This window comes from Lagenorhynchus albirostris, chromosome 19, assembly GCF_949774975.1.
Source record: "Lagenorhynchus albirostris chromosome 19, mLagAlb1.1, whole genome shotgun sequence".
NCBI classification, from domain to species: domain Eukaryota; kingdom Metazoa; phylum Chordata; class Mammalia; order Artiodactyla; family Delphinidae; genus Lagenorhynchus; species Lagenorhynchus albirostris.
The window spans coordinates 51,009,390-51,024,258 of NC_083113.1; the positions used below are offsets into that span (position 1 = coordinate 51,009,390).

General features: G+C 42.9%; 1 protein-coding gene across 3 annotated transcripts in view; it reads left to right on the forward strand.

Annotated features, from left to right (window-relative positions):
• WWOX (WW domain containing oxidoreductase) overlaps nucleotides 1–14,869 on the forward strand; it is a 977,376-nt gene that overhangs the window by 260,172 nt on the left and 702,335 nt on the right. The window lies entirely within an intron of this gene.

The window sequence follows — 14,869 nt, forward strand, 5'->3', positions numbered from 1 at the left end:
AATCCCTGTTCCACACCTTGCCAAGATGGTGACCTTGGCAAATTCCTTAATCCCTCTGATCCTCAGTTTCTTCATCAGTGAAAGTGGGAGGCGATGGTAATACCCTTGCAGCGTGGTTGAAAGGATTAAATAACAAAATGTGTATAAAACATAGTCCGTGATACCTAGTAAACCTTTAATACATTTCAGGTTGAATCATCATTTTTGTTGCCATCATCATCCGTGGCAGTTGTTACCTTTACTGCCATATAGTAAACTCAAGCAAGGGGATGGATAGGTGGATGGGTGGGTGGGGGCAGGGAAAGAGGGAGAGAGGGAAGCCAAAAATGGAAACACATTGTTCCATTTGGTGAACTGAACTTTGCTTTCAAGGTGCCGGTTCTCAGCCATTCAGAGTTGTTGAATTGGCGCCTCCTTGGGTGGTGTGGAGATTATACGTATGTAAATCTTGGGAAACAAATTTTAAAGTCATCCTGTATAGTAGTTATTTCAGGCACATAGCATACAACTGCCCTTCTAACCTGGTGTGGGCTTGGGTCACATGACCAAGCTGTTCTTTGACCCACACAGCCATGGACACAGCAAACCCGTGATGTTAGGGTTAACATTTGGTGACTCTCAGAGAACTCTTGAGTTGTGTAAGTCTCGGAAAAAAAGCATTTCAGCGTCTGTGGTTCAGAATTCTACTTCCCAGCTTGGCCGATGAATCCAGCTCGGTTTTCCTCCTGGTACCAATAACCACCCTCACTGTCATGTCGGAATTCTCCTCTCACCTGTAATTGACCTGTTGGGAAGTGGTGCTTAAACCACACTGAAGTCGCATTTTAATAACTTGGAAACGGTCTGTTTTCTTCCCCCCAGTAAGTTGTTGAGAAGCTACTTCTTGTCAGCCGATACACTTGAACATCCGTGTGAAATAAATCACCAGCGCTCCACTGTGGCAGCCTGCTGAAAATCCACTTGTCACTGCACTGTGTGTTTAATATTGTGAGCCATTCTTTTTCTTCATTTTGTGAGAAAATACCCAATATCTTGTCATCCCCCCGAATATAAATGGATCCTCTCGATCAGTGGCAAAGTTCTTCAGTCTGCCTTCTAAGCTTCATATGCCGTTATAGTTCAGTCACTGAGCCATAGTCAAACAGGTATTTGAGCCGACATTAGGCAATAGTTGATAACCAGAAATAGAACGAAGAAAAAGGTTGTCTCAGAAGTACAAGTAATGGGTAAGTCGACCACTGATAGAAGTTTGGGAAATGGATCTTGGTGGAATGTCTCCTGCTAAAAGGAGAGCAGTGCCTCGATTTCTCATGTAAGATCAGCAAACTCCCAAGAGACTGTCACCATGGTTCCCAGCTTGGCTGTGCGTGGAATCAGCTGGAATCCAGTAATCCGTTGCGTATAGGTAAAAGCATTTAACCAATGTTGAATTCTCGGATGCTAGGTCCCTTCTAATTTTATTGTTGCTATTATAAGCACTATGAAAATGGCCTGCACATATCTCTTTTTGGCTCTCTAATTTTCTTAGGATCAATTCTTAGAAGAGCAGTTGTGGCGTGGAAGCATATGACTATCTCTTTCTACTTCTGATCTGTGAAAGCAAATTACTCTCCAGGAAAGTTACGTGTAATTCTCATCTCTTCATCAAACACTAGGCAGTGCCGTTGAGATCTGAAGTATTTGTAAAAGTGGCGTTTAATTACAGTCAGATGTTTAGTACTGAAGACAAGGTTTCTCTCTATTAGGGAAGTTCTTTTTTCAGTTGCTTTGTCATGTCATCTGAGCCCATTGCAGTCATGGAGAGGAGAAACCACTTCTCAATGGGGACAGAAGGAGACACCTTAGGTGTCCTTCACTGGTGCAGAGGCGTGGGGTTGCTCCGTGGAGCTGAGCAGTGGGTCGGGGGGACTGGACACTGGACCAGGAGTCAGGAGGGACCAGCTGTTGTCCAGCTCTCTCACTCACCATTGTGTCCTGGTCGTTCTTTGTCTTGGATGGTGATGCCCTAGGCTCCTCCTCGGGTCTTTCCAGTAGCAGAAGCACAGTTCCATCATGCGGCTCTGCTAATTTTCCCAGAACTTCCTCTGACTCAGCTGTGCTCTGAAGCAGGACTTGCCTCTCTATCAGGGGGAAGGCTTCACATGTTAATTGTAGAGAAGAGCTTGCTGTGACCTTTAAAGACCGAGGTACCAAAGTAGATTTCAGTCCCAGGCTCCTGAGGCCTGTTTGACCTTCAGGTGTCTTGGACCAGGCAGTTCGTCTTTTTCTCTCATCCTGTGGGCGGGTTTTCCAAGCTGAGTGGAGTTTTGCATCAGGTCCACTTCTGATTTATTTGCAGCTCGTCCCCTTCCGCCCCATTGGAAGGGGGGCTTTGCCGTTCAGTTCCCGCTGTGGCTTCCCGTCCTGCGTTTCTCATTGTGCGTGTCTTCTTGGGGGTGGTTTTTGATGCAGTCACTTTGGCCTTAATTCTATTTTGTTTTAAAAGGTTTAACACACTTTATGATTTTTCAAACAGATGTTAAACCTACTTACATTGCTGTTATTTGGATATTTATTTTGGCATTATGAATAAATGTTATTTTATACAAGTTCCGTGACCACAAAGATAGTACATGCCCATTGTAGAACGTTTGAAAAAATATGGCCAAGAGTAATTGTGAACATGAAAACTGTCCATTTTCCTGGCCCTCCCTTAATTTGTCTTTATTTCTTGGAATTTTTTCTGGGGTCATTTTCCAAATACACATAAGAAAGAAAAGAGTTATAATGGACCTTCCCATATCTTTTACCCATCTTCTGTAAGTATCTACATATGGTCAGTTTTGTTCAGTCTTCAGCCCCTCTCTTGCTCGATTATTTTATTTTTATAAATTTATTTTATTTTTGGCTGCATTGGGTCTTCATTGCTGTGTGCGGGTGTTCTCTAGTTGTGGTGAGTGGGGGCTACTCTTCCTTGCGGTGTGCGTGCTTCTCATTGCAGTGGCTTCTCTTGTTGCGGAGCATGGGCTCTAGGCACGCGGGCTTTGGTAGTTGCAGCGTATGGGCTCGGTAGTTGTGGCTCGTGGGCTCTAGAGCGCAGGCTCAGTAGTTGTCGCGCACTGGCTTAGTTGCTCTGCGGTATGTGGAATCTTCCCGGACCAGGGCTTGAACCCGTGTCCCCTGCATTGGCAGGCGGATTCTTAACCACTGTGCCACCAGGGAAGCCCGCTAGATTATTTTAAAGCGTATCTAAGACAACATAAGTATTCATCCATGAATACGCTATGACTACCCCTCTATTATCACCACTGTTTGTATCTTAGAATATCACCTTCTGATTTTTTACTTTTAATAGAATGATAGGCATTCTATAGAAAAGACATTAAATATGTATGTGTATAAAGATATATTTCAAATATTTTTGAAAAAAAATGTTTCTAATACATTTTTCCCCAAGGTTTTCCACAGTCATTTAGTGGAGATTGTAAATTAGAAAAATAATACGATAAGGTCAGAGAAAATATAGTGAATAATATGTCAAGGAAAGAAACAGATTTTTAAAAATTTCAACCTAATCTTTGAAACAGTGGCTAAAATTTGGATGTTGAGAAATGAATTCAACTTGACACGGTAAAATTCTAATAATAGGCTGAAATAATGTCACAGACTAAAATCACGTACCTTTGTGTAACCTATCAGTTGTCTAAAAAAGGAAATGCAACCTTACTTTCTCTGAACTGACTCTATCTTGCTTAAGTCCCAGTTTCCATTCGTGGTGGAAGCATGGGGAAAAGTGAACAGGGACTGGAGAGTTGTCAGCCACAGCTGCCCGGCAGGGGAGGGGGGGCGGGGGTGTGTGGGTGAGATGGTGACCACTTAAGTCGTTGTGAGAATGTACAGCAGGCTTCTCAGAGCCCAGGAAGTTAGTTTTATTTTTAGTTGAGATTTAATGTACGTACTTGAAAATTCACCACCTTGAAGTATACAGTCTGATGGTTTTTAGTTGTGTTCACATCTAGAAAGAAACCCCATCCCCGTACTGGTTAGCAGTCATTCCCCATCCTTCCACCCCCTCCAGCCCTAGGCAAGCACTCATCTTTCTCTCTCTCCCAATTTGCCCATTCTGGACATTTCATTGTCTTTTGTGAGCGGCTTCTTCCACTTAGTATGTTTTCAAGGTTCATGCACATTGTAGCATGATCAGTTCTTCATTGCCTTTTATGGCTGAATAGTATTCCGTCATATGGATAGAGACCACATTTTGTTTATTCATTCATCAGTTGATGGACATGTGTGTTTTTTCCACTTTTTGGCACTGTAAATAATGCTGCCATGAACATTATTCTCATTCTGCCCTCTGGGAAGACATTGTGATACTTGGAGGCTAAAGGTGTTGGAAGGTAGGCTGGTGGGGACAGTGAAACATCTCTTTGGGAATCAGCATTCCTCCCAGGTTCAACACCAAGACCCTTTCTGAGCCCCTCTTGAATGAGTGTCCATTGGGACATGCCCAGTGGTCTTGTAATCACTAAGGAAGCAGGTCTCCTGGGGAGAAGTTTTCCAGTCCACACCTATCATAGCCAACAGGAGACCCAAGATGTTGATCCTTGTTTGGTTTAAGAAGAGGACATTAGCACAAAGTGACAGGCTGAATCCAACTTGGGCTCAATTATTTCGTAAAGCTCTTTGTTTATTTGACCCCCTGTGACCCAGAAAATAATTCTAACCAATCAGTGCCGACTCCCTTTGGCGCCAGGGTCCACTTGCTTTACAGATGATGACAGACGGGGCCACACGGCTACCGCATCTGAATTCATCCTCAACTCCAGAGCCGCGTGCTGTTCTCCGGCAAGGTTGTATTTCTTCATTAGCTATTCCCAGGGCCCAGGGAGTCCCAGAGGATGTCAGAGTACATTAATTTTTATCATAACATGGAATCTTTCAGGTCTGAATGGCAGCACACAGCTGTCAGGGGCTTTCTGAACTCTGTTACAGCTCCATATATCTCTAGGCAAAACAGAGGAAGGAGCCCTCATTGGCAAGGAAACGTACAAAATGCATGAGGTGTTTCATTGTTTGAGTGACTTGACCATGTGCATAAGCACATTCCCCAGGTAATTTTTTTCCCCATTGTCCCTGAAAGTCCACCTCTGCCACGCCGCGTTAAAGCTCCCTCCCTTCATGGTAGGTGCAGAAGGTGTTTTTAAAATAAGCTGTCTTTGCATAATGGTAATGAAATCATCATCTAGTCCTTAATGCTCTTCTATAAATATGTAAGAGATGAGTGTTCCCATGATTTTTTTCAGCAGAACGTATGCATCCCTGGTATCGCAGGAGTTTGTAAACGATGGCTTGTAATGCTCAATATTGCTTCATGTCCACAAAATATTATTTTAATTTGAAGCAATGCTAGTGCATTTCTAGAAAGGCTAGTTATTTCTATATTGCCTTTATTTTCCCCACTTATCAACTGAGTAAAAAGCTTGGAGGGATGCATTTTGCTTAGAGAGAATGTCCAGGTATTATTTTACTAGAAGCACTGTCAACAAATGCCAGGAGCCCCGTGTGCATACGGTCCCGTATTAGACATTGCTTGGTGTGGCCGTTAGGACCCTCCAACAGGGAAGTCATAGAGAGAGGAGACAGTGTTTTCAGTTGTCAGGGTAAATGTGTTCTTAGTCGGCATAATAAGTGACTTACTGCCAGCTCTAGTCCTTCCCTCATTTTCCTGGATAATTCTGATTTCTTCGTAATGGGTGTGTTTTGTAAGTCCACATGGGCCATTCATTTAATTACCCCCCCGCCCCCACTGCCAGGCAGCCTCATTGCACAAGCTCTGTGAGCCACAGAGCAGCCTCATTGCGCAAGCTCTGTGAGCCACAGAGCAGAGTTCCGCGAAGTTCACATTTTACCGCTTATATATAAGATGGACGCAGGCAAGTGTTGCATTTATCTTAACACATACCAAGTTTAAAAATCCCAAACCAGAGCAGCAACTGACTGCTCATGTTTTGGCAAAGCACGAGGCTGAGAAATACAGGTGATTTGGCTTCCAGTGCATTAAAAAAAAAAAAAAAAATACAGGAGTTCCATAAATTTGACAAAAATTAGGCAAATGGTACATAAACAACTGCATGGTGGTTAATGATGAGAAAGAGACTCTTTGGGTTTAAGATGAAAGTACAAACTGTATGCATGCAATACTTTAAAAACCAAATGACAGTGAACGGGTGTGAGCAAAGGTGCAGAGAGCTTTCACAGTGGTATCTTATTTAATTCTTAGGGATTTGGTAATTCAACACACTTCTTCTGTTCAGGCATGGTGCTGGATGTAGGAGCACAGGGGTAACCAGGTGCAGATTTAGCCCTTCAGAGGTTTCTAGTCTGTTGTTATGACTTTCCCCACTTTGTGTGTGTGAAACTGGGTTGTAGCGAAAAATAACCTCTTCTCTAAATAATGCCATCCCCTTAAAGACTTAAATATAAGACATGACACCATAAAATTCCTAGAAGAGAACATAGGCAAAACATTCTCTGACATAAATCATAGCAATGTTTTCTTAGGCCATTCTCCCAAGGCAATAGAAATTAAAGCAAAAATAAACAAATAGGACCTAATCAAACTTATAAGCTTTTACACAGCAAAGGAAACCATAAACAAAATGAAAAGACATCCTTTGGAATGGGAGAAAATATTTGCAAATGGCTTAATCTCCAAAATACACAAACAGCTCTTACAACTCAATAACAAAAAAACAAACAACCCAGTCAAAAGATGGGCAGAAGACCTAAAGAGACATTTCTCCAAAGAAGTCATACAGGTGGCCAATAGGTACATGAAAAGATGCTCAACATTGCTAACCATTAGAGAAATGAAAATCAAAACCGCAGTGAGGTACCACCACGGTCAGAATGGCCATCATTAAAAAGTCTACAAATAACAAATGTTGCAGAGGGTGTGGAGAAAAGGGAGCCCTCCTGCCCTGTTGGTGGGAATATTAATCGGTGCGCCAGTGTGGAGAACAGTATGGAGGTTCCTTAAAAAACTAAGAACAGGGTTGCCGTATGATCCAGCAGTCCCACTCCTGGGCATATATCCGGACAAAACTCTTAATTCGAAAAGTTACATGCAGCCCAGTGTTCATAGCAGCCCTATTTACAATAGCCAAGACTTGGAAGCAACCTAAATGTCCATCGACAGACGAATGGACAAAGAAGATGTGGGTGTCGGTTACACCGGTGTATGTATTTTCTGAAAAGTCATGATTTCTCAGTGTTTGGATTTGTGTGTGTGTGTGTGTGTGATAATTCAATACAAGTTTTGGAAAAAAAACCCAAAACTGACCCTTATAGGATATGTACTGATTTTCACATGTTTAAGAAAGACATGAGGCGGTAGAAAATGAGAAGTTAAAAAAAAAAGATGTGGAACACACACACACACACACACACACACACACACACACACACACACACACACACACACACACACACACACACACACACACACACACACACACACTGAAATACTACTCAGCTATCAAAAAGAATGAAATGATGCCATTTGCAGTAACATGGATGGACCTAGAGATAATCATATTAAGTGAAGTTAAGTCAGAAAGAGAAAGACAAATACCATATGATATAACTTGTACATGGAATCTAAAATATGATACAAATGAACTTATTTACAAAACAGAAACAGAGTCATAGAAAACAAATTCATGGTTACTGAAGGGGAAAGGGGGTGGGGTGTGAAAAATTAGGAATTTGGGATCAGCAGATAGAAACTACTGTATGTAAAACAGCTAAACAACAAGGTCCTACTGCATAGCGTGGGGAACTATATTCAGTATCCTACAGTAAACCATAATAGAATATGAAAAGGAATGTATATAAATATATATAACTGAATCACTTTGCTGTTCATCAGAAGCTGACACAACATTGTAAATCAACTATACTTCAATAATAATCAATATAAAAAATAAAAATCAATAATACCATCCCTAACTCTCCCCATCTACCAGCTTTTTCCCTTCTTCATTTATGTGAATAATATTCACATTCTCTGAGTTCCCTTCTAGAGTTTACTGAACTCCAATTTGGCCTCCCAAGACTTCTTCCGTATCCCAAGTGAATTTCTTCAGGACATAGCCACCGATTCATTTGTCAGATGAACAAATGGGAATTTGCCAAGAGGGACGTTGGTTCCTTTGTATTTTCCCTGTCGGTGGGAGCTATGTTCATGTGAGGTTACTAGGTTATGAGCGCAGTTGAAATTATTTGTTCTAACTCCCTCCACTCTCCCATCCCTCTTGTGCTGATCACTGATTGTCCATTTTATTAAATATTCCATTCCAGGAAACCAAACACAGGGCAGTAAAGTACTAAGTGGAAAGTTCAAGAGAGAAATGGAAACAACAGGAGCTGGAACACCAAAGAGTCAGACCTGCATTTGAGGCATTGTGTCAGTGGGATTAAGTGCCTTTGGTGGCATAATTATCAAATAGATGCATTTTTTCCTAGAAACCCCACTTGGAAGAAACTGTGGGTATATTCCTGTTTTACATTTCCCCCCACGTAGAGTCAGTGAGGGTGAGATCTTGCTGCAGGGACTGCATGTGTTAGGATGGGAAAATAGAATCAAGATAATGGACATGAGGCAAAAATGTAAGGAAATAAAAACAAGAGTGTTGCCATTTTCTGTTAAGTGTATGTACTGACGTTCTGGCATTCACTATAAGAAGTTGTAAATGGTGCATGAAATGAAAAATTCCTGGTGGTCTCCTGGGATACAGCCAGCTCTCGGCTCTATTCCTGCTGATTGGCTTGGATTATTTTCTCTTTTCCAACTTAAAAAAGAAAAAGGTGTGGCTATAGTGTGGCTAGGTTATGTTGACAGCAGAATCCATTCTGGGTTAATATTTTAATATTTGATAGTGTCCCTCACATTCTTGAAATATATGGTCCTTTAAAATTTAGCAGCACAGCAGCTGGGTGGTCACTGCCCACCTTGAGCTGTTGTTGATTCCATGTGTTCATGTTTCTCTTGTTTTATTTGCTTTATTTCCTTGCGTATTTGTTCGGATCTCATCTGCCAGAGATATTGAGTAAGGACATGGGAAACATTATATATGTATTTTATAAATGTGGGAGACAATTATATACATATTTCATATCTCTGCATTGTTGATGGATGTCATGTCCCCACAGTGTAGCCCATGGTCCAGGAAACAGGCAGATGAGAAAAGAAGAGAGCCGGTTTCAGGTACCCTCTCTCTCATGGCTGGTGCTGGGCAATTTACATTTTTCTCTGATTCTCAGAACTATCAAACAAGGTGGGTATTACAATTTCCTTTTGTCGTTAGCATCATTGTGAGTTTGAGAAGCTCATCATATATTTTTTCTGTATGTCACAGCAAATAAGCATTCTTTAGAAGTTTGCCCCTGTACCACCTAAAATCATCCTGAGTTTTACTAGGGGCATGAACACCACATTTTGGGCAGTTGAGGTCTTGGTGGATTACTTGGTGGAGTGTGAAGGACCTTCACTGGGCTCGGCGTAGCTGTAGAAGAGAATTACCGTGTTCACCTTTATGCTGCCATCGAGGAGTTTGAGATAAACCAGCACTCGTTATTGAAGCAGGGATCCACCTTGGAATTCTATACTAATTTTTTTTCCTCTTTCTGTTCTGGGAGAAAAGGACAGCTGAACACCAGATCAGACTAAAAAACAGTTGCTTTTGGGACTTTGGGTCCTCAGCTCCTTTCTCTTGAATTTCAGAGTGTTTCCAAATAGTATGAATTCTTGCAACTCACTTGAGAAAGGCCCCAGATGGTGTGCCATTCTGTTTCAAGGAGGAATTGAAAAGTATTTCCCTTTACATAACATTCCACTTAGCTCATTCTTCTGCTGTGTCTGAAGTAGAGTTCCCCAAAGGCACAATTGTGTTAACGTTCTGCTGGGTGTTTATTTAACCTGTAAGAGTCCACTTCATTTTGGGGGGCATGTTCCGATTCAGTTTACAGATCTTCAGCCCCGTGATTGTGGCTACTGGTCTTCGCAAGCTCTTTTGAAATGGCCTTCTTGTTTCTCAGGTTTGAAATTACACTTCTGATTCTTAGGTTTCTTGAGTCACAATGGGCTGGTATTGTCTCCAAAGCATAAGTAACTCTTTATTTGATCAGCTAAAACAGATCCACTTTTTCCCGCTTCCTGCTGCCATTTTTGAAGTAATAATATATTGTAAATTATGGCTATGGGATGGTTTATAGACCGGATGTCATTGGGAAAATAGCATTGATTCAGATGTATGCAACCAGGTGTGTCCCTAAGGCTTCCGTCTTAACGCATGCAAGACCTTGGCAACAAAGACCTCTTGATTGTTGTCTACTGGCAGAGATAACAATTGTCCATATGGATTGTGGCCTGTGGTAGAAAATGTTATGTAATGTAGGAGTGGCCACGCCCCAGACGGCATTGAAGACCAGGCTTCCTGGGAGATGCCGCCCCTCAGGAGCTGATGTTCCATTTACAGTCCACACGTGAGATGAGCTGCCCTGGAGTTGGGTTGTTGCCAGTTCCTGGTGAGCCTTCCCAGCAGCACCCCTGGGATCGGTAGTGAGTGTTTGTGAAGGTTGCTGATGGGATCCTGGCCCTTGGTGGGTTGGTATCCCTGGGAGCCTGGTGCCTTGGTAGGGACCTGAATGCCAGGGAGCTTGAACATTAAGTGTACTGGGCTTTCAGCTAGATTCCCCAGTTTTGTACTAATCACCTGTCAGGTGCTTGGTACTCTGCAAGGTGCCCTAGAGACACGCAGATGACTGAGACCCGCGTGATGCAGTGATATACACATACACACATGACTCATGCCAGGGATGTGATCAGAGCCATTGGAAGCACACAGCACACTATTGTTTTTCTCCTTTTGTTTTTTTTTATTACTGTGTATTTTACATACAGTAAAACTCACGCTTTTAATTGTAGGGTTCTGTGAGTTGTAACACACAGTCATGGACTCAACCACAGTCAACATATAGAACAGTTCCATTATCCCCTCAATTTCCCCTGTGCCCCTTTGAAGTAATTCTCACCCCTTACACCCAGCTGTGGCAACCATTGATTTTTGTGTGTGTGTGTCCCTAGAGTTTTGCCTTTTCCAGAACGTTATATAAATGGAAGTATTCCATGTGGAGCTTTTTGAGTTTGGCTTCTCTCATGTAGCATGATGCATGTATTAGTTATCTGTTGCTGTTAAATTACCCCCAAAACTTAGTGACTTCAAACAGCAAACATTTATTCCCTCCCTGTGTTTTCTACTGCTCTCGTAATAAATTGCCACAAATGCACTGGCTGAACAGAAAGCGTATCCGGTTGCAGGCATGTATGTTCCCACCAGCTTTATACAACGTAATGAAAATATAATAATAGTATTAAAAAACCTGCTAATTTGGAAGGTAGAAAATACCTCATTTTGATTTTTGCTACTAGTGGAATTTAACACTTTACATCTTGAACTGGTCACTGGTAATCTAGTTTTATAAATTTTTGAAATGTCTTCATCAGTTTTTCCGTTAGACTCTTAGAATGTGTTTAATTTGGTCCCAGTATTCATGATGAGTCAAGTAAGAGAGAAGGCAAAGGTAGCAAGGCCAGGTGCGGGCTGTTGCAGTGTCCAGAGCTAAAGGCAACAGAACCAAAAGCATGGAGTAACAGTGGTGAGCTTAGCTTGAGTTCCCTGGAGATCAGGTCTGGGACAGGGATGTTTGCTCAGATAATTTACTGGGGGAGTGCTCTCAGAAGAAGAATGAGGGCAACAGGTTATATTCAGTTGGAGACTAGCTTCAGCCTGACCCGTGTAGGGAGCTCTAGAGAAGGAATTATCCCAGAGTCAGTCCTCCTTGTTAGGAGAGCATCTGGGTGCGGGGCATGACTTTCCAGGTATGATGGCCCCCATCGCTCAGGGATGATTTTCTGGAGAAGTCGGTGCTCTTGGCAGTTGGGAATGAATACACTGGGGCCCCTAAATGAGATCCAGACAGAACACCACACCGCTTGCCTCATTGGAAATACAGGGGACTGGACAATATATTAATAGTCCCTGAAGGGTCTAGAGTTACTGGCGTTGACCAGCCATACTGGCGTTGACTATAGGAGAAGACAGGATAGCAGATGTTTCCTAAGTGTTCATTATCAGGTGACTCGCTAGAGAGTATCACCCACTGCAGAAATAAGGACGTCAGGAAAGGGGGAAAACTTGAGGAGAGAAGATGAAGAGTTGAGATTTGGGGGTGGGTAGGGATGAAATTCTGGAACTTGGGAGGGACGTAGGGGCTGGTGCTATGGGTGTGAAGTTCACCTTCATAGAGGTGTTGTTTGGAGTCCCTGGCTGGATGAAATTGCTACAGGGAAGAGATTTTAGACGGAATCAGAGGTGGTTGCAAATGGAAATCTGGGCAGAAGAAGGGGTGCAGCACACGGAAGCTGAGGCAGTGGTGGCGTTAGGAGGAGGTCCAAGAATGGATTGTATCTCAGAAGCTGAGACAGGGAAGAGGGCCAGCAACCAGGGACGAGCCAGGTCCATTGCCACAGAGAAGCCCACTTTCAGCAGAAGGGAGGTCCTTGGATGCAGAGACTGAGAAGCCGCTGCTCCCCAGGCAGCTTTGAGAGCTTCTGGATGGTGATGGGGCAGAACTCAGTCAGCCGATAAGAAGAGAGTTTGGGGCCAGGAAGGAGATTATGAATGGAGACAAATACTTCAAAACTATGGTCTATAAATGGGAAGAGAAAGGCTCAGTGCAACTTGAAAGAGCCCCAGTGTCAAGCAGGCATTTCTTTCTCTTTCTAGCCCTCTCTCTCCTGTCTTCCTTTCTTCCACTTTCTTTTATCCACTTTCTTTCCTGATTTTCTCTTAATTGTTGGTCTGAACAATCTCATTAGCCCAATAGGCAGCAGTGGAGATGGAGAGATTGAAGACGGCAGAAAGAGAGGGGGGGTAGTCAATGGATGGCACGCTTGAAGGATGCTCACCCGCAACTTAATGTGTTATGTCACTTATACCTAAAACAAAAAGGAGGGGAGCGAGAAGAAAACTTGGAGATCAACTATCTAAAGCCAGTTAGTGGCAGCCTTTGGGCTCAGCCCCCTTTCTATTTATTATCGCCGTTCATTGCTGTTTCCAGTAGGAAGTATCATTTATGGCTACAGTGTCTAGAAAGCTTGGTTTAGGGAATTCCCTGGTGGTCCAGTAGTTAGGCCTCTGAGCTTTCACTGCTGTGGCCCGGGTTCAATCCCTGGCCGAGGAACGAAGATCCTGCAAGCACATGGTGCAGCCTTGGTCCATTGTCACTCCCGTTGATGACAGGCAGCCATACCCAGTGGTGAATCTTTGGAACTCCACCCTCCTTACCACTGAACAGTTGTCCTCTGGTCCAAGGAATGTGTTAGCCCTGGAGGATGGGATCGCTCCTTTCCAAACGTCATCCCCAGCAGGCTCGGAGAATGCCCAGGGTCCTCTCAACAGAGAAGCATAGAGGCTTTCTCCATGGGTGTATCAGAACCACAGAGAACAAGCACGCCCCCCTCTATTGGAATCTCCAGTTCTGTACCCACAGAAGGTCAGCCTGTCGGGTCCCCACTTACCCCTTTAGAGACCAGAATCCATCGAAGAAGAAGAAGAAAAATCAGTCCCTGAAAATGCTGACTAATAGCACCAGCTTTGGAATTGGAACGATACTATTTTTGTTTCCATTCTGTCTTTATAGTTTGAACTTTCCTTTTGATATTCTGTAAATATTCATCATCTCAGAGCCTTTTGAATTGCAGTGGCTTTTAGTCAAAACTGAACAAAATATGCCATTTGAATAATAACCTCATTAAAGTGAGGTAAAAGGAATTCTTTTCCTTTTGTACAAGCCAATTAAGTGTCTTTACAATTAAAAAAAAAAGTTTAGCACTTTATACTTTCATATTCCATAAGCCTGTTTTTAATTAATAGAGGGGGCAAGCTTTAGGTACGTGGTATGTATTTTGCCTCTGGTGTTGTGCAATTAACATTAATGAAGCGTATTAAAATTTGGTGAAAGAGGAAAGGGCTTCCCAGGTTCTCTGTGGGTTCATGCCTCCAGGCTGAGGTGTTAGGTATAGCAAGTTTCTTTGTTGGATGCTGTTTGCGGTTCCTTGAGACAGTGTGCAGGCAAGGGTCAAGGTAGCTGCTGTTGAGAGAGATGGAGCCAGCATTCCACATGCCCAGCCTGTCTCAGAAGTCGGGAAACACTGAAAACAACCAACTTTGAAGAATTTTATCTTCTCTTGTGGATAAAAAGGAAGGGTCTAGAGACAAAGGGAGTAATAACCACTGAGGCCTGGCAGGTACCCAGCAAGATACTGGGGCTTTGCCCGTCACGACTTTGGGTAGGGTGCATGCGGCTGTCCTCAGTTTACACGTAAGTATCAGAACATGGCTGAGCTAGAGTTTCTCTCAGCACTTGACTCTAGCCATATTCTAGGGAGCGTATCTAACAAAGAAGGTACTGTGTAGTGTCCTTGAAGTCAGAGGACCTTTTTATTTTATTTTGTTATATGTCGTTCTTATTCATTTATTCTCTTCTTTATTTATTCCGCCTGTTTCTTTTTTTGATAAGGAGTTTCACTGTTTCTTTTTTAAAAATATTTATGTATTTATTTATTATATTTTTGGCTGCATCGGGTCTTCGTTGTGGCATGAAGGATCTTCCCTGCGGCGCGCGGGATCTTTTTCTGTTGTGGCATGCGTGGGTTCTTCATTGTGGCCCATGGGCTTCTCTTTAGTTGTGGTGTGCGGGTGTTCTCTCTCTAGTTGTGGCGCGTGGGCTCTGTAGTTGGTGGCACGTGGGATCTCTAGTTGAG